Genomic DNA, 24,937 nt, shown 5'->3' with positions numbered 1-24,937 from the left:
ACCAGCCCGTTTGTAAATCCGTCAAGATTTGAGGGAGTTATGACAATTTCTGTTTGAGCTGCCGTTGAACATATACTGTACTGTAGCCCCTCAGCAAGATGGCCACCATATACGGCCACACATATACGCCCTGTCAGGTGATAAGGAGCAGCCTGCTCACTCCTCGTGTAAACCTCGCCTCACCTAAGGCTTTCCACCACCTCTGAGGAAAGCCTGGTCTCCGTTTCAAAAGGCCGTATGATCCTGGCGGGAGCGGATGATATCGTTACGTCATGTTGCAGTATATTGTTTTGTATAGTCGACAGGCAGGAACAACAGGCGGCGGCAACTTCCTTTTCCCCATTTCTCAATAAAAGCTCTCGATCGTAGCCTGTATAGCTTTTATTGAGAAAAATCGGTTGCCGCCTGTTTGCTGTTCCTGCCTGTCGACTACAAAACAACACTACAACATGACGTAACGATATCATCCTCTCCCGCCAGGATCATATACCCTAAATGAAATGGTGCCCAGGCTACTCCTCGTGCATTGAAAGAAGCATGAGCTCAGTTCAGGGCTCTCCCCAGGTTGGCAGAGGAAGAGTATATAGCGCCCAGCTTATAGGCTAAATTGGCACCGGGTGAAAAAGAAAATCGGTTACAAAATTGTGGGATAAAAATGTAAGTAATAGAATCATGGACAGACAACTTACTGTACGTGCCATAATTATGCATCATACATTTATACAGTATGAAGCAAAAATGCGCAGGATTCTAAAGAAGTGCGTGAGCCTGTATAGTAGTATTAACCCATTCTGACCGGGCACCCATTTTTGTGTTAGCACTATGTTATGCTTTAGCTATTGAAAAATAGCAGATCTACAAGCTCATATCGCGCCACCGAGTGGCGCGATACGAGCTTGTAGGTCTGCTATTTTTGAAAAATTCGAAGAACGACTGACATTTTTAGAATCTGATCTCAGGTCAGAATGGGTTAATCAGACCAGTGTGTGTCCAGTGGAAACCTTCGTATGAATCTGATCTCAGGTCAGAATGGGTTAAAGACCGTCTGTATCGGCATTAAAACATACACATTACACGACACCACGAGATCTCTGTTACAGCTGTTCAGCCCCGCTAATGAGAGAACCCATGAGGAAAGAGTGTGCGTGTGTGCGTGTTTGTGTGCGTGTGTGTGTGTGTGTGCGTGTGTGTGTGTGTGTGCGTGTGTGTGTGTGTGTGCGTGCGTGCGTTCGTTTGTGCGTGCGTGTGTGTACGGCCGCGAGTGACTCCGCTCCCGCAGACCTTCCACTCATTCATCCAATTTTCTCTCTTTTCTTTTTATTTCTCATTTCGTCGGTGCCAGGCGGCGACGACGACGCGGGAAAGAAGGAAAGCTTCCAGTGGACGCCGGAGGGCTGCGTCTCTCTCGCACGCGCACACACGCACGCGGAACGCCATTTTCAAAAGTGCTGACACAAGGACCTCGGCAGGCAGGGTGTGTGTGTGTGTGTGGGGGGAGAGGGGGGGGGGGGGGAGGGGAGGGGGGGGTACAGTCATTACCAAGCTGGCAAGAGGGTGACAGCAAGGTCCAAGGCAGCGGAGCACAGCAGAGCAGATGCTTAATGTTCTGACTTCTCTGTTGTAACTCTGTGCGTACTGCGTGCGCGTGTGTGTGTGTGTGTGTGTGTGTGTGTGTGTGTGTGTGTGTGTGTGTGTGTGTGTGTGTGTGTGTGTGTGTGTGTGTGTGTGTGTGTGTGTGCGCGAGTACCCATTCCACATTCATACTCGTAAAGTTGTCACTCATACAGTAGGTGCGAGAATGCAGAGTTATGCGTGTCGTGAGTGTGAGTGTGAATGCGCGAGGCAGTGTGTGTGTGTGTGTGTGTGTGTGTGCGTGCGTGCGTGCGCGCGCGCCTCGGTTCTCTGGACTGCCCTCTAAGCCGAGCTGTGATCCCTGACTCGAGTGAGGGCCAGTGACCTCTTTTTGTAACGCTTTTAAAGCCCCTTCCATCTTCATAACACAACTGGAACCTGACCAAAACCACACACACTTTCACTCTGGCACGCACGCACCCACCCACCCACGCACACACACACACACGCACGCATCTCTTATCCCCTGCGCTCCACTCGTCTTTTTTCAACCTAAAGGAGGGAACTGATAAAAGGCAAGGCCAGCGTTTAGCGTGAAAACGGGATGATTTGTAACCGGAGACAGTTTACTGCAGAATGCTATGTTCGCTGCAAGCACAACGCACACACACACACACACACATACACACACGCACACCAGATGCCTCATAAAGGCTCTCCCATGAATACAGTTCAGTATACTGTAGAGGGAACGAGGGAGAGGGAGAAGGGGGGGGGGGGGCTGGTGGAAAAGGTAGAGTAATAGTGCTGAAAATATGGAGGAGAAGATGAATAATGAGAAATGAGATGAGTCATAATTATAGAAGAGGGGATGAAGAGGCTTGAGTTGGGTGGTCGGATATGGGTGGAGTCAGTGGTCGGACATGGGTGGAGTCAGTGGTCGGATATGGGTGGAGTCAGTGGTCGGATATGGGTGGAGTCAGTGGTCGGATATGGGTGGAGTCAGTGGTCGGATATGGGTGGAGTCAGTGGTCGGACATGGGTGGAGTCAGTGGTCGGATATGGGTGGAGTCAGTGGTCGGATATGGGTGGAGTCAGTGGTCGGATATGGGTGGAGTCAGTGATCGGATATGGGTGGAGTCAGTGGTCGGATATGGGTGGAGTCAGTGGTCGGATATGGGTGGAGTCAGTGGTCGGATATGGGTGGAGTCAGTGATCGGATATGGGTGGAGTCATTTCAGATGACTAAAATACGACAGAAAACTAAATGGATTTTTTTTCTTCATGATTTTGTAGCCCATTTTTTACCCCTGTGTCAATTATCTAATGTGATCCTGGGCTCTACACACCCTCCGCCAACCTGGGGAGAGCAACGGACTTAACTCATACTTCCTTCATGCCCGAGTGTCCAAGTTGCTCCTTTACACCTGCCAGGGGGGGGGGGGGGGGGGGGAGTTTACCTGGTTGGAAGGAACACGTTATTCCAACCAGTTCCTTTCCCCTCCATCAGGCGCCCCGGCTGGCCAGGGGGAGGCAGTTTAGTGACCAGGATTACTGCATGTTTTTTGTGAGGGTACCTAATACCTATACCCTAGGGGACACGGGGAGAACATGCATATACTCCACACAGAAAGGCCCTTTCGCCAACCCTCGCCTCGGGTATGCAGGGCACTGATGACACGGAGGAGAGAACACGCCGCCAGCGCCCAGCGGGAATCGAACGCAGGACCTTCTAGCTGTGAGACGACAGCACTATACCGACTGTGCCACCGTGGCCCCTTTCTTTCATTCTTCTCATACAGGTACAGTATGTACAGTAGGCTTATCATTTTGAAGTTATTTACTTTGCACTCATTGGTCCCTGACTGTGGAGGACAAACACGGCTGCATTACAAACAGCATATCACACAAACAGTGTTCCTTTTCACTGCAGTGGGAAATGTCGCAGTAATGGAACGTTGCTGTAATAACGTTCAATATTATTGACATCACACCGCGCTTTAATTTAGTTGTCACACTGTAGTTGAGACACATAAATAATAATACTAATACTAATAATACTCATAATACACACACACACACACACACACACACACACACACACACACAGTGAGAGAATACGTTCTGAAGTCATTCGCCCGGCTACGACACAAATACAATCATGGCCTCATCAATGCAAGAGACGAGTGGTGAGAGAGAGAGAGAGAGAGAGAGAGACAGCTTTGAGGGTGTGTATTGAATGCCATTGAAAATGAATGTGTGGAGTTTGCATGTTCTCCCCGTGTCCCCTAGGGTATAGGTATTAGGTACCCTCACAAAAAAAACCCTGCGCCCCTGGCCAGCCGGGGCGCCTGATGGAGGGGAAAGGAACTGGTTGGAATAACGTGTTCCTTCCACGCGCTACGTCCAACCAGGGAAACTCCCCCCTGTCAGGTATAAAGGAGCAACTTGGACACTCAGGCATGAAGGAAGCATGAGTTCAAGTCCGTTGCTCTCCCCAGGTTGGCGGAGGGTGTGTAGAGCCCAGGATCACAGTAGATAATTGACAGAGGGGTGAAAAATGCCTGCCTGGGTGGCTGGGCATGAGCACGAAAATAGCATGGTTGTTTTTCACCACCTGTGCGCAACCTAACACACACACACAAACACACACGCACATATTAACTGTATATATAGTACAGTACAGTACAGTACAGTAGAGGCCTAGAGGGACCCCCAAACCGGGCCAGCACCCTGGCTGTGGTCCTGCAGGTCTGGAACTTCCGGGGACCCCCACACGGAGTTGCACCACTCACTTCACACAGGTGTGATTTTGTTATATTGATTGATTACATTTCATAACGCTGTTCTGATATGGGTGGAGTCATTTCAGATGACTAAAATACGACAGAAAACTAAATCTAAAACTAAAAAATCTAATGTGATCCTGAGCTCTACACACCCTCCGCCAACCTGGGGAGAGCAACGGACTTGAACTCATGCTTCCTTCATGCCTGAGTGCACCTTTTCCAACATGTCTTACTGCGACGTTGGGGCGACGCTGCCCCTAACTACAGGGTCACCTTTTCAATATGTCTTACTGCGACGTTGGGGCGATGCTGCCCCTAACTACAGGGTCACCTTTTCAATATGTCTTACTGCGACGTTGGGGCGATGCTGCCCATAAAGGGTCACCTTTTCAATATGTCTTACTGCGACGTTGGGGCGATGCTGCCCATAACTACAGGGTCACCTTTTCAATATGTCTTATACTGCGACGTTGGGGCGATGCTGCCCCTAACTACAGGGTCACCTTTTCAATATGTCTTATACTGCGACGTTGGGGCGATGCTGCCCATAACTACAGGGTCACCTTTTCAATATGTCTTATACTGTGACGTTGGGGCGATGCTGCCCATAACTACAGGGTCACCTTTTCAACATGTCTTACTGCGACGTTGGGGCGATGCTGCCCATAACTACAGGGTCACCTTTTCAATATGTCTTACTGTGACGTTGGGGCGATGCTGCCCATAACTACAGGGTCACCTTTTCAACATGTCTTACTGTGACGTTGGGGCGATGCTGCCCATAACTACAGGGTCACCTTTTCAACATGTCTTACTGCGACGTTGGGGCGATGCTGCCCATAATAGGGTCACCTTTTCAATATGTCTTCCTGCGACGTTGGGGCGATGCTGCCCATAACTACAGGGTCACCTTTTCAACATGTCTTACTGCGACGTTGGGGCGATGCTGCCCATAATAGGGTCACCTTTTCAATATGTCTTACTGTGACGTTGGGGCGATGCTGCCCATATAGGGTCACCTTTTCAACATGTCTTACTGTGACGTTGAGGTGACGCTGCCCATAATAGGGTCACCTTTTCAATATGTCTTATACTGCGACGTTGGGGCGATGCTGCCCATAACTACAGGGTCACCTTTTCCAATATGTCTTGTATACTGCGACGTTGGAGCGACACTGCCCATAACTACAGGGTCACCTTTTCCAATATGTCTTACTGCGACGTTGGGGCGATGCTGCCCATAACTACAGGGTCACCTTTTCAATAAAATAGCGATACTGTGGGAACGATATAACTCTCACTGTACTGTACGAGAGTCCCTCCAACTGTCACTAACCGACGTGCCAAGTCTGCCAGACGCATGAAAACATAGATCATCAACAGCTGTTCCTGTGATGCATGTCTTATTATTCATACGTACATTAGCTCACTAATCAGACGGTCCGCCTCTAGGCATTATGCACACACAAGCACTCTGCTTAACCCATTCTGACCTGAGATCAGATTCACATGAGGTTTCCACTGGACACACACTGGTCTGATTATAACCCATTCTGACCTGAGATCAGATTCTAAAAATGTCAGTCGTTCTTTGATTTTTCAAAAATAGCAGACCTACAAGCTTGTAGATCTGCTGTTTTTCAATAGCTAAAGCATAACATGATGCTAAACACCAAAATGGGTTCCCGTTCAGAATGGGTTAAGGTCTGAAGAACAAACATCTGAGATTCAAACATTTCCAAGGGGGAAAAGATAGTTTTGTATTTTTTTTTACATTTTACATATTTTACATTTTGGATCGTATATAATGTTATATATATATTATGCAAGGACATGGGTATCATAAATGAATCATAAAATTGCATAAATCTGAACTCTCATAGTCATAACGTTTACGACAGTAACAGAATTACAAGCATGAACGTACAGTTGCTGTCACTGCTGTGTGTGTGTGCGTGTGTGTGTGTGTGCGTGCGTGCATCGCCCCAACGTGCATGCTTGTGCGTGTGCGTGTGTGGTTTATATGCAGGGGGAGGGGGCAGAGACTTGACATTAAACTGTGTCTGGGGGCATACATACTATAACGGCCACCGCCGTAATGGAGAATGGGACCCCGGCCGCATCACAGGGAACTTGGGATTTCTCTGGAACCACATATCCTCGGTTCCTCCTCTCTCTCTCACATGGAGTATCGTCTCCACCAGGCCGAAGGCATGTTGGGGAGAGAGTATGTTTAGTTGTCTCCACCAGGCCGAAGGCATGGGGAGAGAGTATGTTTAGTTGTCTCCACCAGGCCGAAGGCATGGGGAGAGAGTATGTTTAGTTGTCTCCACCAGGCCAAAGGCATGGGGAGAGAGTATGTTTAGTTGTCTCCACCAGGCCGAAGGCATGTTGGAGAGAGTATGTTTAGTTGTCTCCACCAGGCCGAAGGCATGTTGGAGAGAGTATGTTTAGTTGTCTCCACCAGGCCAAAGGCATGGGGAGAGAGTATGTTTAGTTGTCTCCACCAGGCCGAAGGCATGTTGGAGAGAGTATGTTTAGTTGTCTCCACCAGGCCAAAGGCATGGGGAGAGAGTATGTTTAGTTGTCTCCACCAGGCTGAAGGCATGTTGGGGAGAGAGTATGTTTAGTTGTCTCCACCAGGCCGAAGGCATGGGGAGAGAGTATGTTTAGTTGTCTCCACCAGGCCGAAGGCATGGGGAGAGAGTATGTTTAGTTGTCTCCACCAGGCCGAAGGCATGGGGAGAGAGTATGTTTAGTTGTCTCCACCAGGCCGAAGGCATGGGGAGAGAGTATGTTTAGTTGCCTCCACCAGGCCGAAGGCATGGGGAGAGAGTATGTTTAGTCGTCTCCACCAGGCCGAAGGCATGGGGAGAGAGTATGTTTAGTCGTCTCCACCAGGCCGAAGGCATGTTGGGGAGAGTATGTTTAGTCGTCTCCACCAGGCCGAAGGCATGATGAGGAGAGTATGTTTAGTTGTCTCCACCAGGCCGAAGGCATGTTGGGGAGAGAGTATGTTTAGTTGTCTCCACCAGGCCGAAGGCATGTTGGGGAGAGTATGTTTAGTTGTCTCCACCAGGCCGAAGGCATGTTGGGCAGAGTATGTTTAGTTGTCTCCACCAGGCCGAAGGCATGTTGGGGAGAGAGTATGTTTAGTTGTCTCCACCAGGCCGAAGGCATGTTGGGGAGAGTATGTTTAGTTGTCTCCACCAGGCCGAAGGCATGTTGGGCAGAGTATGTTTTGTTATCTCTGTGTGCATCCTCGATGGGATGAACTAAGACCACAGTTTCCCCCCCACACCTCATTCAGTGGGGTTCCATCTCTCTCTCTCTCTCTCTCTCTAGCAGGCAACAGTACAGCACTATCTCTCTCTCTGTTTCTGGCACAACAGCGCCCCTACTGGTACTAATAGTCATACTCGTGCTCATTAACATCACACACACATCATAGGCGGACACGGACATTGCTGTTCCTTGGAGTGGTTGCAGCACCACTCAAAAAGCTCCCAGCAGCAGGTTAGCACCTGGACTTCACAGTCACACTGCCATGTTTTTCCTATACGGTCATCAGCCTGCAGTTCTCGGAGCTAAACTTAGACTTTGACTTCCCTCTCCTTCCCTGCTATGAACAACATTCCCTCCGTGCCTCAAGGAGGCAAGAAAATCAGGGTGTGGACATAACTGGGCCTCCCGGGTCACTGTGGGATCTGTGTTTCATCTATACTGTACGTGCAATAACCATGCATGCGTATACAGTTAGTACGTGTTGGAGCAGAGAGGTGGATCTCTATCCGTCGTGTCGCAAAGCGGCAGTGTTGATTTAGTCGGCTAAAACTACAGACGGAAAATGTTCGTCGACTACCTTTTTTCACTGGCGAATTTCGTCAACAAATAAAAACTAGACTAAAATGTTAGGAAGGGACTAGTAGTGGACAAGAGATCCAGTATAAGTCATTTTACACTTGGTTGCATGCTGAAAATAGCAGATCTACAAGCTACACCCCCCCCCACCCCATTTCCTGTCAGCCTACTGTCTATCCCTCCATAAAAAAATATAAAATAAAGGCACGAAAAAAAAACACGAATATTACTACTAGTAGTAAAACTGAGCGGTCTCTAGTGCTATACCGTCTATAAAAGGTTATTCAAGTCATCATCAATGTACCATACTGTAGTTGGGATGTTTTTCATTCAAAGTCAACGAGCAATCAAAGTGCTGATGAAAGCAATCAGTTGGAACCATTCTTTAAAGGGACACCGATGAGGTCATAGATTGTGTGTGTGTGTGTGTGTGTGTGTGTGTGTGTGGGGGTACTCCATCAAGTTGTACACAAACAAAAGAGCCCATTGGAGTGGGTGCATGTGTGTGTGTGTGTGTGTGTGTGTGTGTGTGTGTGTGTGTGCGCGCACACATGTGCCAAAGAGGTTGGGGGGGGGGGGGGGGGGGGGGGGGGGCACATAACTACAAACGTTGGCATGACTGGAGGCAAACAATCCCATCGCTATGGCAACCAGGCCCTGGCTTTGTGTTGAGGACCTCACACAGACAACCACACTGATTGGTTGGCACGCTCACAGATGACCACACTGATTGGTCAGATGAACATCCATCCATCGTCAACTGCTTATCCGTAGTCAGGTCGCGGGGGCAACAGCTCCACCAGAGAGCTCCAGACATTCCTCCCCAGAGAAACATTAGTGACTTCCTCCTGGGGGATTCCGAGACGTTCCAAAGCCAGTCATGAGTCTATGTGATTTCCTCCAACTGCGCCTTGGTCTGCCCCGGGGTCTCCTCCCAGTGGGACATGATCCTTGGTCTGCCCCGGGGGGGGTCTCCTCCCAGTGGGACGTGGTCCTTGGTCTGCCTCGGGGGTCTCCTCCCAGTGGGACGTGATCCTTGGTCTGCCCCGGGGTCTCCTCCCAGTGGGACGTGGTCCTTGGTCTGCCTCGGGGGTCTCCTCCCAGTGGGACGTGGTCCTTGGTCTGCCCCGGGGGGGGGTCTCCTCCCAGTGGGACGTGGTCCTTGGTCTGCCCCGGGGGGGGTCTCCTCCCAGTGGGACGTGGTCCTTGGTCCTGCCCCGGGGGGGGGTCCTCCTCCCAGTGGGACGTGCCTCGAGGACCTCCCTCTAGGGAGACGCCCGAGAGGCATCCTAACCAGATGCCCCGAACCACCTAAGCTGGCTCCTTTCCAAACGAAGAAACAGCGACTCTACTCTGAGTCTCTCTCTATCTCGCGTGACTGAACAGCTCACCGTATCTCTAAAAAAAGGGACATGCCACAGAAACAAGCAAAACAGACCGCAACAGTTAACACGATTCAGCCAGCCAGTCGCCAGAAGCACATTCATTCATTCATTCATTCAGTCATTCAAGGACGTCATTTATGGTGGCAGGCCCGGGGATCAAGCAACAATATAATCAGTAGTTTGTTTGTCCTTGTGGTACTGTGGAACGTTTACTTTAGATTACCTCTCAAAAGGAGACATTTGTCCTGGACTTACGACTCTTAAAGACATGTCTGCAATGTATACCAAAAACACAACCCAGCTGGAATCACACCCCGGGCTTTACAGAGGTCACGGAGACGCATATAAAAATGCACAGCCTCGTATATACGCACTATAATACCACAGGTTCCCAAACACTGGGTCGGGACCCACGGTTGGCTCACGGACCAATTTTTATGGGTCCCTTTATTTTTTGTTATCTACATTTTGTTTTTAAATTATTTTTTTAAATTCATAAAACACCACCCCCCACCCCAAAAAACAAACAAACAAATCAACGAAACATGCAATTAATTCCATTAAGAAAACATAATAAAAAAATAAAAAATAAATATATATAGTGAATCTAGCTGATCTACAAGCTCACAACGTGGCGCGAAGAGGCGGGTTGTGAGCTTGCAGATCTGCAAATTTCACTAGTTTGGGTCCCAGGGAGCCAAATTTCTTTTTTTGGATCATGGCCGGGCTAAAACGTTTGGAAACCAATGGGAGTATATTTACCACATCATACCATGAATGAACTCCACATGAAGAATCAATAAGTATTATTATTTATTGCTGCTTGCTTCATGCCCAAGGACAAAAAGATGAAGGTTTTCACACAAATTCACAGTCGCAGGTTGAGAAAGAAAGGCTGCATTATAGTGGACAGACCGTACACATACAAACACAACCTCTGTGCTGGCCATCTTTTGTAACGTTTTGCAAAAAGCTATAAGTTTACCTTGTTCCATATTTATACTGTGCAAGTGTGCATTCCACCAACGATCGTTAGTGAGTTCATAGTTATAGGTTTCTCCCTTTATCGCACGTCTTTCATCTTTAACTCACGCGACTCTCGACCGAATGTTTTTTTGTGTGTTTTGTATGGAGTTCATATTTGTTACAGTGACTGACGCGTGATTTGGAATCCTCACCGCGGACACAGACCCATCTCTCTGTTTTTACTATTTTCACTCTGGAGCTTTCACCCCGTTCACCGATTGGTCTAGAAGTTGGGTAAACCACAGGGCGGCGGGGTCAATCCTTGAGGACATCACCGCGAGTATGATGGCCTCAACTCTTATCCCCGTTTTAGGTGATAAGCTATCACCTAAAACGGTGATAACCTATCACCTAAAACGGTGATAACCTATCACCAAAAACTGGAGTATGTATGAGCCTTGGTGTGTAGACACAGGTGTGCTTCCATGAAAAACGGACAAAAAAATGTTTGTGTACGTCGGGAAATAAAATGTCTTTCCAAAGAATAGATGCATTCTTGTATACATTTATAAAAAAAAAAAACAGCCTGCGTTCAACTATTGTTTTGTTAGTTTTTTTTTGGTTCAGAGACCAGCCCACAGGAGCAGATCGGCCTTTGAGATAGCCGAGAAAGAATGCCAGCGAGAGCGAGCGGGCGTTTCAAAAAACGTGGAGAAGTGAAAATGTCAGTGATTTTAAACCTGAAGCCTCGCCCAATAAGCCCCAAGGAGGGCGTGACATTTTCAGAATCACGGCGTGTGATTCGTTCCCCGGGACGCATGAGGCAGGGGCTGGGAAGTAACAAAGTACATTTACTTAAACATTACGTTATACTTTAGCTATTGAAAAATATAGCAGATCTACAAACCGTTTTGAAAAATCGTGAAAATATGGCGCAAAACTCTTAATATATATTCTTTCAGAGTGAACGTTTTTACCTCAAATCTTTGCTCCCTGGAACAACATATTTTCAGATGGGGGTCGGCGGACAAATACAAAAAAAAGTCCTTGACATGAAATAGTTTGAAAACCACTGACACAGAAACATAGGTTTTTTTCTGAAAACTGTCATGATTTAGAAGTCATTTTGTAGAGGACTGCAGGTTTCAGTCCTAAATGGGTTAAAACCGATTCCATGCCGCTATACGATATAGGCCTTATAAAGTGCATTATTATGCATTATAAATAATGCTACGACAATAATGCTATGCCAGTGAAATGCGCGACATGAAACAAAGAAGAAGAGCCCTCTTCCGGCCGACCCGGAAGTGATTGCACCGGCTCCAGGCTCGCTCGCGGCCATGATCTGCCCCCGCCCGGACTATTATTATTCTTAACCCATTCTGACCTGAGATCAGATTCATACGAGGTTTCCACTGGACACACACTGGTCTGATGAACCCATTCTGACCTGAGATCAGATTCTAAAAATGTCAGTCGTTCTCTTCGATTTTTCAAAAATAGCAGACCTACAAGCTCATAGCGCGCCACTCGGTGGCGCGCTATGAGCTTGTAGATCTGCTATTTTTCAATAGCCAAAACGGGTTCCCGGTCAGAATGGGTTAATGTTGTATTATCAAACTATATAAACATGGTACTGAGCCCTAAAAATGTAAAGAGAGTATTTCACACTCTCAAGTACAAGACGCAAGTACTTTCTGCCCCCCCCCCCCCCCCCCCCAGCCACAACCAATGGATCAGTGGTTTGGAGAGAACAGAGAACGTGGCGCTGTGCGTGTGCGTGTGCGTGTGCGTGTGCGTGTGCGTGTGCGTGTGTGTGTGTGTGTGTGTGTGCGTGTGTGTGTGCGTGCGCTGCCTCTGGGTGACGGCTGGGAGTCTGACGGCCTGTCTTGTGACCTTCATCATAATATGACATATTATGCCATATAGTATAGCTTATCCCATTCTGGGCGGGAACCCCTTTTGGTGTTATAGCATCACGTTATGCTTTATAGCTATTGAAAAAATAGCAGATCTACAAGCTCATAGTGGCGCGCTACGAGCTTGTAGGTCTGCTATTTTTTGAAAAATCGAAGAACGACTGACATAGAAACATAGCTTTTTCAGAAAACTGTCAGGATGTAGAAGACATTTTTTAGAATCTGATCTCAGGTCAGAATGGTAAACTGTCAGGATGTAGAAGACATTTTTTAGAATCTGATCTCAGGTCAGAATGGGTTATATATACAGTACGGTATACAGTGTCATGTGTCCCATTTCTTCCTATCTACTCGCTATGTGCACTACTGTGTGCTACTGAAGCAGAAACATCATAAGAATAAGACAACTTTCTCTCCGACGGGTCAGAAAAAGGGCCCTGCCATAATTATAATAGTAGTGGACACAAGAAGATATCGGCTAACAACACTATCTGTGTGGAGAGAAGAGAATGATTTCTATATACGATATGATATATTGTATTTTCTGCTCAGTATGTATGTACATTACATTTTTGCCATTTTGCCAAGCTCATAGCGCGCCACTCGGTGGCGCGCTATGAGCTTGTAGGTCTGCTATTTTTTAAACGACTGACATAGAAATATGGCTTTTTGAGAAAACTGTCAGGATGTAGAAGACATTTTTAGAATCTGATCTCAGGTCAGAATGGGTGGTTAATGAACTATGTCTGCGGTCGAGTAGACCTTATAGTTAATAATGGAAGAAGGGAGTTTGTGTAAAAAAGGATCAAGCTGTACTCAAAACAATAAATAACGCCACATGGCGTCTTGGTTCTATCATATTCAGATTGACAGAACGTACAGTATCACACGGCCAAGGCCGAATAACGACACCGTACGGTTACCTTATTATTTATTACCCCAACAGTGAGATTAAGAAATGATTACATATTTTTTTTTAGCTACATGACGGAGAGGAGAGGTCAACTCCTTGAACTGATTTCCGTCAACCTGGAAATCTGGTTGCAAACAAAGAAGAACGTGAGCCCGAAACATAACATAATGGCAACACATGGCAGTTACAGACAGCTGCGACGCGTTGTGAGCTTGTAGATCGGCTATTTTCAGAATGAAACTAATTGTAAAACGACTTGTACTGCATGGATCTCTTGTCCACCAGTCCCTTCCTAACATTTTAGTCTAGTTTTTGAGTGGTGCAAGGAACAGCAATGTCCGTGTTCACCTATGTGTTCACCTATGTGGCCATGAGCACCAGTATATGACTATGAGTACCAGTAGGGGCACTGTTGTGCCAGAAACAGAGAGAGAGAGAGATAGTATTAGTGCTGCACTGTTGCCTGCTAATGAGAGAGAGGGAGGAGAGGGGGGGGGGGGAGAGGAGAGTTGCACCACTCAGTTCACACGGGTGTGATTTTTATTTGTTGGAAGTCACAAGAGCCATATAAGGAGCCACATGACATTAACCCATTAAAACACATCAAAGGGACCATCGTGTGCTTTCACAACGTTATATACTTAGCCCGGAGGCTTATTCTCCTTAAATGGATACATCCCTCTGGCTCCTACGCAGTATACGCACAATAGATGGATTCATGAAAGATTGTATACTGTATCAAACTTGAAAAGATTAGGTTCTCCCTTTCCATAACACCTGGCAGGCCTTTCTGAACCACATTGGCACCCTTATCATAGTGGAGGGAACATTTTTGTGTCCAGTATCACTACGCCATGCAGTAGCTGCACAAAAACATATAGTTCCAACTTCCAGGTGACAGAGGGGTCAAAGTTGAACACAAAAACATAGTTCCCGGGTGACAGAGGGGTCAAAGTTGAACACAAAAACATAGTTCCGGGTGACAGAGGGGTCAAAGTTGAACACAAAAACATAGTTCCGGGTGACAGAGGGGTCAAAGTTGAACGAAAGTTGCGCCATATGGTAGAAATTGGTCAACAACACAAATGACGCTATAGCTTTGTGGATCCATTTATTTTTAATGAGTGGCCCCCAGACCCCCACCAAATGACCGGGACTACTTAATATCCACCACAACAAGACAAGAACTCCCACCACGGGACTCGATCAGGCAATCAGGCAAAGTATTTCCTACAACTTTAGGTCCAAGAATCTGAACTAAACCTTTAAAAAGGAGCATTCAAGTGCTTTGGGTGATTTGGAAAATCCCCCGGTTTGCCTCGGTAACAACATGTACGCACTACAGTGGGGGGGGGGGGGCACGCAACAGGCCAGCAGCAAGCACACCAAGGCTCTCTATCCTGATTGGATGAAGGCTGGGCTATAGCCAAAAACAAAACCTACGTTTTTTTTTACCCCCGGGGTTAACTGGGGACAGGGAGGAACTCCTTATAATGGTCAGCACACTCTATAGTAGGGAGGATTATCAACAACAAAACAAAAAAATAAGTGATATTTGAATTAAGTTAAATCACTGAATATATCTTTAAGCAAGTGGCCTGATCTGATGTTGCTGCAGGCTATAGGCTTTACTTCAGGCAGAAATAAGCCGAATAGACAACCTCCAAGGACAAATTAAACTGAACGGCACCACAGGGCAGCTATAGGCCTCGTCTAACAGAGTCAGACGAAAGTTAAGAAACCCAGTTTATAGAAGAACCGTTTGAGGTTTCATCAAACACGAAACAAGACACAAAACGGCCCCGTGATAATTACACCAACCATGAGAACAAAAGTGTTTTAGGTGGAACTGCTCACCATGGCATGTTGTTATTAGTGCCAAGCTCTTTTTGGGGCGGGAAACCCTTTTGGTGTTTCAAGCATTACGTTATACTTTAGCTATTGACAAATCAGATCTACAAGCTCATAGCGCGGCACCGAGTTCCGCACTACAAGCTTCTATAGGTCTGCTATTTTTTTTAAATCGCAACATAGGTTTTTTCAGAAAACTGTGAGGATTTAGAAGATATTTGTAGAATCGATGGTATAGGTCTAAATGGGTTAAAAAAGGAAAAGAAATTAAAACCAATGTAGAGAGCGATGTCGGAAATGCACATGAAATATGTATTACATTGTGCACAAACATAGAAACGTACAGTAGCATACAAACAAAAAACGTCTGCAGCACTGGCATGACATGACAAGCTTTGACTAACAGGTGTGTATGTGTGCATGTGCGTGCATGTGCGTGCGTGCATGTGCGTGCATGTGCGTGCATGTGTGTGTGTGTGCGTGCGTGTGTGTGTGCGTGTGTGTGTGCGTGCGCCGTCGCGCTCCGAGCCTACCCATTGAGCTACTGTGCAGGAAACGGAACCCCTGGCTGGTTCTGGCAGTGTTGACCTCATTCTTTGGGGAACAGAACGCATAATGTTGGCCTCATTAACCCATTCTGACCCGAGATCAGATTCATACGAGGTTTCCACTGGACACACATTGGTCTGATTAACCCATTCTGACCTGAGATCAGATTCTAAAAATGTCAGTCGTTCTTCGATTTTTCAAAAATAGCAGACCTACAAGCTCGTAGCGCGCCACTCGGTGGCGCGCTATGAGCTTGTAGGTCTGCTATTTTTCAATAGCTAAAGCATAACACGATGCTAACACCAAAATGGGTTCCCGTTCAGAATGGGTTAAAACCCATTATCTACGTCGCCAGAACTTTACCCCACTGTGACCACACAGTTTGTTACCAAGATGGTAACTCATTTTCACTTGGGCCGAAATGTAAGGGGAAAAAATAAGGGTTCCTTCGGGAAGTTGGACCAACACGAGACGAAAAACAATAAAGCCTATATTCTCAGTTGCATGATGACAGCGTCACACACCGGCGATATATAACTGTAATATTCAGGCCAACGTTATAATTTAGCTCTGAGGAATTTCAATTTTCCACTTGTCCTATATGACACTTCATGCCCTATGGAGGAGGAGGGTGGCACCGGCCAAGCAAAGTATATTGCCCTGGCTGGCGAGCAGCCAGTGCAGCCCGGCAGGCAGGCAGGCAGGCAGGCAGGCAGGCAGGCAGGCAGGCAGGCAGGCAGGCCAGCAGGCAGGCAGGCAGGCAGGCAGGCAGGCAGGCAGGCAGGCAGGCAGGCAGGCAGGCAGGCAGGCAGGCAGGCAGGCAGGCAAGGCAGGCAGGCAGGCAGGCAGGGCAGGCCGCTGCAGTCTCAAAAGTTAGAAGTAGTAATCAGCTTGCCTTTAAGCTTTTAACCCATTCTGACCTGAGATCAGATTAAAAAAAATGTCTTCTACATCCTGACAGTTTTCTGAAAAAGCCATGTTTCTATGTCAGTCGGTCTTCGATTTTTCAAAAAATAGCATGACCTACAAGCTCGTAGCGCGCCACTCGGTGGCGCGCTATGAGCTTGTAGATCTGCTATTTTTCAATAGCTAAAGCATAACATGATGCTAACACCAAAAAGGGGTTCCCGCACAAAATGGATTAACCCTGTAAGACCCGGCAGGGCTTATGGAGCTGCATGGCCACCAGGAGTGGGGGAGACGGACACCATTTACACGTCCAAAGGACCCCCGTTGCCTCGGTGAGGGTCACCGGACAATAAACCCACGGGTCGTTAAACGATGCGTTGCCTTCTGACCAGACCAGTACACACCACTGGGAATATCTGAGCTATTAGTGCTGGTCCACAAAGTGGAATATGATACAGCTGCTGGGCTTAAACCATTCTGACCTGAGATCAGATTCATACGAGGTTTCCACTGGACACACACTGGTCTGATTATAACCCATTCTGACCTGAGATCAGATTCTATAAAAATGTCAGTTGTTCTTCGATTTTTCAAAAATAGCAGACCTACAAGCTCGTAGCGCGCCACTCGGTGGCGCGCTACGAGCTTGTAGATCTGCTATTTTTCAATAGCTAAAGCATAACATGATGCTATAACACCAAAATGGGTTCCCGTTCAGAATGGGTTAAAGAGTTTGAGGGGTGTAAAGGCAGGCAGGAGGATCCATTCTCGTTTGCTAAACCCAATGCTGTATAGCAGTGGTTCTCGACACCTTTGTCATGTCGAGGACCCCCAAATGAACACTTATTTGCCCCCGGCGTGGACCCCCGTTTGAAAAGATATGCCCACGGATATGCCTGCAGTGCCACCATACTCACTGTAAGAGAAGATGTTTATACGGTTCGAGCAGTGATTCTCAACCCTTATACAATTTCAAGGGCCTCCAGTTTGACGTGCATTAGGCTGCGGACCCCCAATGGCCATTTATATCTCTGGGACCCCAATTTATCAATTCAATTCAATGTTAACTTGAAGGGGAATTCCACTCATTTTACTATGTCATTAAAGGAGAATTCCATGCTAGAAGGCTTTCTTACCTTTCTTTGTAGTTACGTCCCCACCAAAGAGGTCTAACCCTTTTGTGCAAAAACTCCTTATTGGCTATTTCCCCTACCATAAGCCCTCAATGAATTGCATTGAATTGAATGGGGCTATGGGGTGTTGTGCTAATTCGCTTATTTCCATCGAAATAAGTAGTAAAGTGTGCCGCTTGGGGTATTATTTACATTATGAAGAGGGGATATATACAAAAAATAAATAGTTTTGAGCGATGGAAATAAGCGAATTAGCATTCCTAGAACTGTAGGTCTGAAAAAAATCATTAAGGCCTTACCTGGACCCTCATCGAACCCTGTACACTCAAGACACCCTTAGATCTCTATATATGGAGCTGACCTGTTCTGACATTACATAATGTTGATCTGACCTCATCAAACCCTGTACACTCAAGACACTGCCCCCCATAGATCTCTATATATGGAGCTGACCTGTTCTGACATTCCATATGTTGATCTGACCTCATCAAACCCTGTACACTCAAGACACGCTCCATATATGGCCAGTACAGAATTAATTTCCGTATGTTGATCTGACCCCCCCCCCATGCCAAAGCGCCAGCGCTCGCCCAGCAGTCTGCCGTCACCCAGGCGGATGCGTGCACGAGACCTCGTCACCCTCGCCCGTTGGGGCGAGGTCGCTTCTCGTCCTGAGGGCGGGCGTCTTACTGGTTGTAGGAGAAATAGCCTATCTTAGATGTGTAGGCAAGCAGTAAAAGAGCTTAAACTCTCATCACCAACGATACAAGAACCAGCAGTTTATAGTCAAAGTAAGAGTCCGATAGATCAATGGGTCGATATTTTACATTTTGTCAATGTTAACAAATAGCAGATCTAACTACAAGATCGTGAGGTAACTCGGCCATGAGCTCGAGGTGCTTGCAACACATCGCAAGCTCATTAAGCTTGAACAATAATCAATGTGTTGTCATAATTTGATGTATTAGTAAATGTTGCCCTTTAAAATGTGTTAATTAAATAACCTGTCAAATAATAAGTGATTGGTGGTGTCGGACGCTACGACATCTGTCTCTTCGTCGTCAGAGGCAAAACATCTGGCCATCATTATGGGCTCTTTGGCTCTAGCCAGAGACTGTGGGGTGGTTAGGGTGACTGTGGGGTGGTCAGGGTGACTGTGGGGTGGTCAGGGTGACTGTGGGGTGGTCAGGGTGACTGTGGGGTGGTGAGGGTGACTGTGGGGTGGTCAGGGTGACTGTGGGGTGAGGGTGACTGTGGGGTGGTCAGGGTGACTGTGGGGTGGTCAGGGTGACTGTGGGGTGGTCAGGGTGACATTAGGGTGATCAGGGTGGGAGGAGGGTGAGTTGAGTTTGTTGTGGAATATGATAGAGGGGCTCGGTGACTCATGCAGTGAGTAAGAGCGCCTAACACCACTACAGGGTGACTCACTCAGGTCACTCTGGTCAGGCGGGTCACTCTGAAAATAGAAGATCTACTGTAGAAATTTGCAGAGCTTGTAGATCTGCTATTTTCAGCATGCAACCAAGTGTGAAATCGGGCATTACGAGTCGCTACCAAGGCCCGCCAAAATGCATTTTAGTTTCCGACGGCTAGAATATAACTAAAACTATAATGAATTTTATTCAAAAGACTGAGTCTATGACTAAACCTAAATCAACACTACAAGTTGCACATGTAGCTCATACAGTAAGTTATTTTCACTGACACATGACTTCACAGACACCGCATCACAGAGATTATACACTACAGTCCATACACTCCATCCAGAACACTAAGATCCTCCACAGCAGGTTTAACTTGACACAAAAAGCAAGAAGAAACCACTAAAAGAAAAATAGGAGAGGCCGCATTCGCCGTCTATGCACCAAAACTATGGCACACAATTCCTCAGGAAATCAGAGAGGCTCCAACTCCATCAACATCTTTAAACAAAAATTAAAAACACACCTCTTTAGATTGGCCTTCTCAATCCTCCCATAGCACTTATATAGAAGGTACCGTGCGCTTATTCTCTCAAATGCCTTAGACTTTAATTAATAAATGTTATTTCCATGATCTTATACGTGTCTTTTTTTAACACTATGCCTGACCTTTTATTCCCCTCTTATGTTGATGATTATAATGCATACTATACTATGTGGACTGTGTCTGATATGTTATGACCCAACTGTAAAGTACCTGATTTCTGTCCTGCCTGTGAAGCACTTTGAACTACAACTCTGTATGAAAGGTGCTATATAAATAAAGTGTATTATTATTTATTACAGTCAAGCTGTAAATGTATGATTCACATAACTCTCTTAGCTCAGAGAAGAGCTGGTTCCGTGTCAGGATAGCCCTGCATCGGTAGAACGGTGCGAAATCGTTTCCAAAAAGTAAAAAAAGGTATTTCTGGCTATCTACAGATGATAGACTTAAAGACAGCCACTTAACATATTTAGACAGGGGTAAAACAAGGTCCGCTGACAAAGCTTATGAAGTCAGCCTGCAGTACCATGTTTAACTAAACTAACCTAGTCTTACGGAAGCAGTACTGCACACGCGGACGGGGGTTGACTGGACAGTGAGTGACACAGTTGTTTCACCCGCCCCGTCTAAAAATGTTACTTGCCTGTCCTAAGTTTATCATCTGTAGCTAGCCCGGAAATACCTTTACTTTTTGGAAACGATACTGTGAAGAGGGTTTCCGCCGCTGTTTTTGGACGGGGTCAACCCCTGGGATATCCTGACACAGAACCTCCTCTCAGAGCTAATAGTGTAGTAGAGTGAGGTTCAAAACAGAGCTAGTATAATTAAATATGCTACATGACTTCACAGACACCACATCACAGAGATTATACAGTCTCTAGCTGTAAACTGTATGATTCACAACTCATCACTTCACAAAACACCACATCACAGAGATTACAGTCTCTAGCTGTAAACTGTATGATTCACAACTCATCACTTCACAAAAACACCACATCACAGAGATTACAGTCTCTAGCTGTAAACTGTATGATTCACAACTCATCACTTCACAGACACCATATCACAGATATTACAGTCTCTAGCTGTAACTGTATGATTCACAACTCATCACTTCACAAAACACCACATCACAGAGATTACAGTCTAGCTGTAACTGAATGAATCACAACTCATCACTTCACAAAACACCACATCACAGAGCTTACAGTTAGGCGAATTATTAATCTTTACCACTTTAGTACTTCTTTCATACTTTGACAATCTGATCAAAGTACGCGATTACTTCCCGTCTTAAGTTGTCACTGATTGTTTCCATTTCCAGTTTGACAGGGGACAGATCGTAACACGCCATTGACGGAGGGCAACTTTGCCTTAATATTATAAACCAGACGCATACAAAAATGTGTCTAGATTGATTTGTTTCCATTTACTTTAACACATGTAATGAAAATCTAAAGTCATCCAGTGGTTTTCAACCAGTCCCAGGTGGTCGCCAGCTAAGTGATGAAGGACAAAATGGACCCTTATTAGATCTTTATCCCTTGAATTGATGTTAAACATCTAGACACCAAGAGGTCGACACAATTAGAGAATGTAGAAGAATTGTTGTTTTTGATCAACGTTTGCCTGTTTATCTCTCCTGATGGTATACCAACATCAATGCAGCATGGAACTGTGGACAGAATCTTCCAATGACAACAAAAACATCCAAAGTCTTGGGTTCCGAGAGGCTAAATGTCATCAAATGGTGGCCCGTGGCTCAAATGCTGAATAAACAATGGACCTTTGATATGAAAAGGGTTGAAGACCACTGTTTTAATGAGATTGAACTGCGACTGAAGATTCATACGAGTGAGTTTGGTAGTAGAGGACACAGACCGACAGTGCAGGCACTCCTATGAGAAAACTAAGTTGGTCACAAAGAAAGAAAACAAAACAAAAAAAAAGTTATGCAACTCTTGAGCAATCTGTGATGTTGTTCTACACACTAAGTGGTCCTCAAAGTGGGGCCCAGTTCTAGCCAGGGGGGTCCCCCACTTAAAATGGACCAGTATGGGTCTCTAACTCCAAGACTGTGCAAATGGATTTGCCCATTCTCAGAGTTATGTCATGTGGGGGTCCTATAGTCAATGCATACCAAACAGGGGGGGGGGGGTCTTTGAAATGAAAAAGTTTGCACTGACTGGTCAACACAGACCCCCCCCCCCCCCCCCCCCCTGTCTTGACAGTAAACGTTGAATAAAGTAGCCTAGGCTAAAAAATCAAATAACGGTTCCCATTCCATTCCACCCAGTGTATGACTGTGGCAGTGGCACTCTAAACGCGTTGTTGTTGTTGCTGCTACTTGGGTTGAATTCAACCACACACACACAGCTGACTGACTGACGCATAATATAACTAAGTCACTGATCCGTACAGTAACAGTGCAGGCTTTACATTCACCGCATTAAAAACATAAAAAACCGTAGCAGTATACGGCTAATAAAAACAGTACTGTACCTCTGCTGAATGAAGCTCTCTCTCTCTCTCTCAGTGCCTCTGTCCCAGCCCAGCAGCCTCGCTCAGTCTGTCGCAGTCTTGTTGGGAAGAATTCGTCGTCCCGACAGGAGAAGAATGAATTCCAAATCCAACACTTCTCCTTCCTTCCTTGGCGAGCATGTTAAGGTGGGTGGCCCACCACCAGTCCAGTGTACCGTCCAGTCCACCACCACCACCACCACTTACTACAGTATGTTGTTTTGGTGTTGTTGCGATGCGGTTATAATTGGCCTGAACGAATCAGACCTCAGACTCGATTCCCCCAGGCTAGCTGTCCGACCACCGGGGCTATCAAAGTTTGCGGTGCGGTGCGGTGCGGTGTGTTCATTCACGCGTGTCTGTAAACACACAGCAGGCAGTAACGGTAACGGTCACTCACACTCACTGGACATCCGACATGGGGAGCACAGCACACACACACACACACGACACACACACACACATGTCCGTGCTGCTCCGGCGTGTTGTTGGTGGTTTCAATCTCCTCCTCTCTGACTGACTCACATCATCATCATCTCACGCACGCGCACGCGCACACACACACACAGTTCCCCTCTCTTGCCTTGTAAATTACACTAGAGCAGAAGTGGGACACACCGCAAGGCATTATGGACCGGTTTAAAGCTGCAATGCACTGGCCGCTAGCACTACAACAGCGCCACACGCACGCACCACACACACACACACACACACACACACACACACACACACACACACACACATGATATGAGTGAGTGGTGATTTGATGCCTCAGTCATCATGATGGCATTTATAAGTGCATGGTTGGTGTTGGTCACTATCAGAAAACAAGTACTCACGTGATTTACTTATACGTATTGGCTAAAAGTATACTGCCATGTAGAAATACTCTTTTACAAAAGTCCGGAATTAAAAAAGTATAGGGCCTATATATGAGTAAAATTACACTTGGCTTCAAAATGTACTCAAAGTATCGAAAGTAAAAGTACACATTTATGCAGAATCAAAATGTCTCATGGCCATTTCAAGTTTTCAAATGTATTAATAAAAAAAAACATTAAAAAAAACAGATCTATAAGGTCACAATGCGTCGCTTTGCAACGCACACACGAAAAGATGAAATTACCTATCTAGGTTTTCCATCCTGGAGACCAACGTAATCAAAAAAGTCAACCAAAGAACAAGATTCCTTTACAGGATCTCCTCACTGGTCAACAAAAACACCTTGAAGACCCTAACAGGAGCCCTCGTACAAGGTTTATTCGACTATGCATGCACCTCTCACCTCACCTCTATGGCCCTTAAAACAAGGCTCCAGAAAAACAAACTGGTCAGGCTACTACTTGGCCTCACTCCCCGAACCCACCTCACCCCTGCCCACTTTGACAGGCTGGAATAGCTTAGGGTTGACTACAGAGTACAGCATCTTGCAATGGGTCTGGTCCACAATACACCAAGAAACCCATGTAGCTGTCTAAATACTTCCTTAATGTCAACGAAGTCCACACCCACAACACCAGAGGGAGTTCAACTAACCATGTGCAACCCAGATTCGGCACAAAAAAGGGACTAAATTATTTTCGCTCATATGCCACCGAAATGTGGAACGCCCTACCAACAGTCATTAAGATATGTGATTTATTTTCCCTTTTTACCTCCGCAATGATGAATTCCTGATCTGTTCTTCGGCTAAAAATAGATGTGTATATCTGTACGTCTCTAGATGTTTTGATGAATTGAACAAGGTGGACCCTCTTGTAAACAAGTGTAATGCTTTATCGGGTCGTCCACTCACAGTTGACAGTTTTTGTATTGAGTTGTGCTTAAGTTGAAATGTACTGTAATTCTTCTGCAAACTGTTAATAAATACTTCAATCAATCAATCAAGCATTGTGAGCTTGTAGATCTGCTGGGGCTGAAGTGGGTAATGTAGCCCATATGTTTTGTGATAATCAAAAGCCACCAAATAACACATTTTCAAATAAATTGCAGTGTAGTAAAAGTACAATGAGATCATCATGAGATGTAGTAGAAGATTGTAAAAGTATTGGAAATACTCAAGTAAAGAGACTATACAAATACCTCAAAATTGTACTTATTTATACTCACCACATGGTGACAGACAGTACATTTTCTTGATATAGTACTTAATACTCACTGTAAGTAGGCTAAATGTTTTTAGTACCTGTAGCCTATACTAAATAGTTTGGAGTCACTCCACTCCGTTTCAAACTCTGAATTAATGTCTGAGTTCATTTGATTGCTTATCGCTTTTTTTTATTTGATTAAACATCGTTGCCCGGCGGAAATACATTAGTTTGACATTGTTTTGCTATTTACTATAGATAGGCATTTACAATTAAGTTTCAATAAAGTTTATTTTCTATATTCTGATGAAGACCGTATCGGTCGAAACATGTCGGTTGAATAAAGTTTCCTCCTTTTTAACATTAAGTGTGCCCGGATCTCCGCTTTGTTCTATATAGATGTGATCGATTGTTTTGACTATTTTTACATTTCTTTTTATACCTGCACACCTCCTGAGCACCTGGTTGCTTCTTTGCCTCTGCAACGTTTATTCTCTAATTAAACACATCCAATC

At 45.9% G+C, this 24,937-nt stretch overlaps 1 protein-coding gene across 6 annotated transcripts in view; it reads right to left on the bottom strand.

Moving 5' to 3' along the window:
* The window catches only part of LOC308311174 (ras association domain-containing protein 8-like), a 47,060-nt gene extending 24,301 nt beyond the window's left edge, over positions 1-22,759 (bottom strand). For all 6 annotated transcript variants that reach the window (XM_080757761.1, XM_080757762.1, XM_080757763.1 and 3 more), the window contains exon 1: positions 22,318-22,759. The gene's annotated coding sequence lies outside the window, so the exon portion shown is untranslated. The remainder of the gene's footprint in view (positions 1-22,317) is intronic.
* Between the last annotated feature and the right edge of the window lie 2,178 nt (positions 22,760-24,937).

The sequence above is a fragment of the Protomyctophum bolini genome (genome assembly GCF_963924005.1).
Source record: "Protomyctophum bolini genome assembly, chromosome: 23".
NCBI classification, from domain to species: Eukaryota; Metazoa; Chordata; class Actinopteri; order Myctophiformes; family Myctophidae; genus Protomyctophum; species Protomyctophum bolini.
The sequence above is the reverse complement of the archived record's forward strand: the minus strand, read 5'-3'. Positions and strand labels throughout refer to the sequence as shown.